This window comes from Nuphar pumila, chromosome 5 (assembly GCF_984573655.1).
Source record: "Nuphar pumila chromosome 5, dmNupPumi1.hap1.1, whole genome shotgun sequence".
NCBI lineage: Eukaryota > Viridiplantae > Streptophyta > Magnoliopsida > Nymphaeales > Nymphaeaceae > Nuphar > Nuphar pumila.
This window is the reverse complement of record NC_143253.1, coordinates 39,416,008-39,422,007: the sequence shown is the minus strand read 5'-3', so window position 1 is coordinate 39,422,007 and position 6,000 is coordinate 39,416,008.

The following is a 6,000-nucleotide window of genomic DNA, read 5'->3' as shown; positions in this document are numbered from 1 at the left end:
AAAGATAAAAGTCTTATTCAATTTTCAAAGATTCAAAGATTACAAATATGAGCTGAAGTCGCTTATTTATAGGATTTACAAAACCACAAACCAGCAAAATAAAAACCCGCCAATTTGGTTGAAAACCAACCGGTTTTCCAACTGCCCAAGCCCACTTGCACAAGTGGTCCCCAAGGTGACGCGCCAATGTACATTTGTTAGTGTGAGGCTGGCTGCCCTATCACATGCTCAACTGACGGTGCTGCTGAGTTCAAGTGCTGCACTAGCTGAACTGGCCTAGTTGTCGCTGTGATTGTTGGCCGACCGAGTGCTCATGCTGTGTGGCTGCGCCTGGCTGACACTACCTGAATGGTGTAATCCTTCGGTTTGCATAAGATCCTTAGTTGTGCAAACATAGAATTTCACATCTTAGATTCTGAAACCCTCAAAACTCTATGCACATAGCCTGGGGATCATACAAGATATCCATGTATTTGGGATCCTAAGATCTAAAATCATGTTAAATTTGTAACCTGAAGCAATCAAATGCACCATAAATATGCTTTTAGATTTTTCGAATTCTAATTTAAAAATAGTGCTCAAATGTATGTCCCTGCCCTACCATCACTACGGCTCTGTTTGGGAGCCGTGTTGAGGAGATGAAAATGAGAGATGAGGCTGAAGTTGTCAACAACATCCTTGCGAGGATGTTGAAAATAGCTCATCTCTGCTCTTCAACACCAGCCTCGTCTCCCAAAAGGAGTTTCCCAAACACATGTGGGGGTAGGTAGGCAGGGACGCACCCAAAAACTTTTATTGGTGGGGTGGGGGCCAAACATAAACCAATTTTTTTTTTTACTAAGAGGGCCCCCCAGTCCTAATGTAGGTCCGTCTCGAGGGTAGGTGGTATTATTTACACCTTCATTAAATATCATCTCTCCTTCCATCTCAGGCTCCCAAACAGAGGCTAATATTAGGATGGGACTCCCATGAAGCTTACATTGAACCCGGATCTGATTAAGGTATAGTACATATAATTGAGTTGGATCTTGTACACTTTTAGTTGAACTAGATTCAGATTCAGATTCAGATTCAGTTTCGGATGTATGAATGCTAAAAACAAAATATGAATTCAATTATCGATTGGATATATGGTTTTGTTTATCAAATTCAATCATGTGGACTCGGATTTGAATATCGGACCCGAAACCCCAAATCATGTACATCTCTATCCACTGTTGCCTAGAGTTTGGTGTTCTATGTAAAAGTAGGAAAACCTAAAATTTCTAGGAAAATGTTGGACTCGGTTGAATTGCATTACAGAGCTGTGGCGACTACTTTTCTTTTTCCACCATGGATTGAGACTACATTTGGCTCCAAATGTGAATCAGATTCTCAGAATTGCGAGAGTATTATTCATGTTTGGTCGTTTCTACTTTTTTTTTTTTTCTCAACGTGTGAAAATTTGAAATTTCCATTTCACAGTGTTTATGTGTGAAAATGAGTTTTTGTCAATTGACCAAATCTGATTCATTTACATTTTACACGTATGGTGTGATACCATTTCACACAGTCAATCCTGCAATTGGAATCACATTCCCATTTTCAGATGTGTTAATGATACATTTGCACAGGTGAATTATCATTGCACTTGGATTGAAAGTGCTGATCCACCGTGATTGCTCCCATTACTGGAGCAAAATCTCTCTGACTAGCGACCGCTGAAAAGCCTAATAGGCTATCAATCGCAAATAGCACGAGAATAGATTAGGTGATATGACAAATCATCCATCTTTGGTGTCTTGGCATTGTCACCGTCCATTCAAAGAGATCAATGGCTGCAATTGGGGCCATTAATAATAACGATGATGCCGCGTGAGTCGCCAGTGTTGGCGCTGCTTGTTTGCATAACGAATGGCAGTGATGATTCATGAAGGGAACAGTTTGTGACAAAGGCAAAACACCAAGGATCCGTGATTCGGCATATCACCCAAATCTGTTCCCCAAAATAGCATGACCTATTAGATTCACACACAGAGATAACACCAGTGTCACAAACTTGACGGATATTGAAAGCTTGTCAAAAATGACCATCGTTTGATTGGTCATCTGACGAGAGAGAGAGAGAGACGCACTTTTCTTGAAGCAAGAATTTACAGAGGTGAATCTCACTTGTCGTGAGTTTCAAACAGGAAAATGAAAATAACGAAAATTTGAATATTAAAAAAGAAGAAAACGTTTAATATGTCAAAGTCATATAGGAAAAACATTTTTTTTTTTTGCTTTAAAGTCGAAAGCAAACGCGTGAGAATAAAGCAATAGAGTGGAAAAACGACAAGGAAATTAAAACGTGATTGTCCATTGTTTGTTGGACCTGCCTGGTTGTTGGTAAGCTTATTAGGTAGGATATATGATTGTCCGTAGGATCACAGCCAACTTGGACCCAGATCCTGTTGGCATGTGTTCAATGTGTTGGTGACTTTTTAGGATGTTATTCATGGTAAGATCCATAATGGACCCTGCCTAGTTGCTCATAATTAAGCTTACTAAGTCGGATACAGTTAGGTAATTGATCCATATCTTACTTGGACCTATGCCTTGTTTGTGTGTGAGATCTGGATCCAACTCGTCTCAAACTAATTGTCTGGTAGATTTTGAGAAAACTTGGGAACTTTTACACAAATAGGCTGGTGTGGGCATTGGATCTGGCTAGGTCAATCCAATTAGGGCTTGATTGACCTGAAGGCCTGGCCTACAGCTAGGCCAGCTTGGCCCAAGTTTATTTGGGTTAATGTTTGATCATAAAGCCCACAGCTAGAGGGGTAATTCGCCCCGCATGGTCCACTTACACCCGGCTTGATGACCAACTCTAGTCAGATGTGGACATATCTTAGACCTTTGTCTAACAAAATGAAAGTTTAAATGGTGTATCGGTAAACAAATGGGGGTGCTCAATGGTGTAACAGAATGGATCTCTGTCATATATCGATGGATCCATGTCCGGGTTTGACTTAAACAGAGATTAGTCCAGATATGACCAAGCCTACATGGTTGGTTGGAAATGCAATATGGATTCACATGCAACTTGCTAGAACAAGCTGGACTTGGATCTAATTGAGAATTATGGTCTGATCCATCGGAAACTAACCTGAATTGCAGACCTTATAGAGAGATTGTTAAGAGGAAGGAGATAGGGAACGATTGAGAAAAACGTGATGTCAAGAAGAACGTGATTCATCCTTTTATTTTGTAAGGATGATCAATATTTACATTTGACTCATTGGCCATGTTATATATCAGCCACAAAAGGTGAACCGATTCCTACAAAACAGGAAAATTACAACAGTATATACGATAATGATATGGTAAAGATAAACAATAGCATTTGTGGTAAAGTGAGCACAAATGTAGCAACTGCCTACGACCATTGAACTCCCTATATTTGAAGATAACGGCAGTTACTAAAGTTAGCACAAATGTATTAACTGCCCACGATCATTGACTTCTGATCTTTGAAGATAACGGCAATTGCTAAAGTTGACACATATGTAACAAGTGCTCACGATCTTTGAAGATACAAATGGGGATGAGTTTGACACTCCTCAAGTTGGCTCTTGAGAATGAATCAAGCCCAACTTGCCAAGTAAATATTGAAATTGATCTCGGCCGAGTGCCTTGGTGAAATTTGATACATTCGTGAAAGATCGGATTGGCCTACAAAGCAGATTGATTATCACAATATAAAATTGTTGGTGCATCAGAGGGAAAACCAAGATCTTTTAGTAAATACTTTAACCAGATAATCTTACTGGCAGCCATGGCCATAGATCTGTATTCAACCGCTTCTGCAGGTGATCATGAAATAGTGTTATATTTCTTGGTTTTCTAAGAGAGAGGATTGTCTCCCAAAAAAGTGCAATATTCTATGGTAGAGCATCTTGTGATAGGATAACCAGCCCAATCTGAATCAGTATAGCATGAAAGTTGTATAGTACTACTTGTACTTAATAAAATTCTTTTTTAGATGTTCTCTTCAAATATTTAAGCAGTTTCATAGTTGCATGAAAGATAAAATTCTTTTTTCATATGTTCTCTTCAAATATTTAAGCAGTTTCATAATTGCATCCCAGTGAGGCTGACGAGGTTCCTACATGAACTGGCTAAGAATGTGAACTGAATACATGATGTCAGAGCGTGTAATAGTTGAATATATAAGCCTTCCCACAAGTTGTTGGTATGAAGATGGATCTTTAAGAGTTTCTCTGGCATGAGTCAACTTTAAGTGTTGCTTTATCGAAATGTCACTGGGCTTGAATCCAAGATATCTGACGTCTTTTAATAGATCCAAAATGTACTTTCTTTGATTTAAGAATATCTCTTGTGGAGAGTGGGCAATCTCAATTCCTAGAAAATATTTTAATTTTTTTAAGTCTTTAATATGAAATTGTTCATGAAGTAGAGCCTTTGGTTTGGATATTAGGAGGTCATCATTGCCAGTGATAATGACAATATCCACGTAAACAAGAATGAATATCCTCTTGGTTCTCATTATCAAGAAAAATAATGAATAATCAGCCAAGGATGGCTTAAAACGTGCTTGCTTTAGAGCTTGGAAAAAGTTTGCAAACCATTGTTTGGACGTCTATTTAAGTTCATAAAGAGATTTGTTTAGGCGACAAACTAGTTTTCCTTCCTTTGTGGTATATTCGAGTGGCATTTTCATGCATATTTTTTTCTCTAGATTCATGTGTAAAAAGACATTGTTAACATCTAATTGATACAAGAGTCAATTAGAAATGATTGCGCCGTAACAAGTTTGGCAACTGGGGTGAAAGTATCATGATAGTCTAGTCATTCTTGTTGTGTGTACTTCTTTGCCACCAAACATGCCTTGTACCTTTTGATGCTGCCATCGAAATTATATTTGATTTTGAAACCTCATTTATTTTTAATCGCTTTCTTTCTTGGGAGTAAGTCAGTAATAGTTCAAGTATTGTTTTCTTTCAACGCCTTAATCTCAACTGTCATGACTTCACATCATTTCTCATCCTTCGTAGTAGTGCGGTGATCTCCGGTTATCCGAATGATGTAAAAAAAAAATAGATTATCATTCAACTCACCGATAGTTGATTCTGATCCATGATCGCCAGATCCGTTGCTTTGAATCGACCTAGCACCTTCATAAAGATCGCTCAAAACAAAATTATCTCACTAGCTTTGATACCATGTTAAGAGGAATGAGGTAGGGAACGATTGAGAAAAACGTGATGTCAAGAAGAACGTGATTCATTCTTTTATTTTGTAAAGATGATCAATATTTACATTAACTCGTTAGCCATGTTATATATCAGCCACAAAAGGTGAACTGATTCGTAAAAAAAAAGGAAAATTACAACAGTGTATACGATAATGATATGGTAAAGACAAACAATTGCATTTGGGCTAAAGTTAGCACAAATGTAGCAACAGACTCCGATCATTGAACTCTCTAACTTTGAAGATAACTGCAGTTATTAAAGTTAGCACAAATGTAGCAACTGCCCACGATCTTTGATATTTAAGAGCGATGGTCAAAAGGTTCCAAGGTCGACCCTAATGGGACCCAAGATCGATACATGAGGCTGAACCCAAGACCACATCCAGCTGGATATAATCCTGTTAAAGGACTCTGAAGTTGGTTCTGGACTTGCACCCACTAGGACAAGCCCATTCAGGTTGCAGCGGAGGTAAGGGTGAAAACAGATCAGACTTGGTGAGACCACTAATCTGGATCCAATACATTTTTCTCAGATATGGATCTTAAAATAAGATCTGAATTTGTTTTCAAGGTTCAGATGAAATCTAATCCATTATCATATATTTACATCAAAAGCACTTATTTTCAGTTTTTTTTTTAGCAGATTTAGAATGATCATGTAAAATTTCAGATCAGGAATACACTCTATATCTCATTGGATTAAAATGCTCAACAATAGGATTCAGATTTGGATCAGCTATCATGGAGCCCATACACGCTCTGTT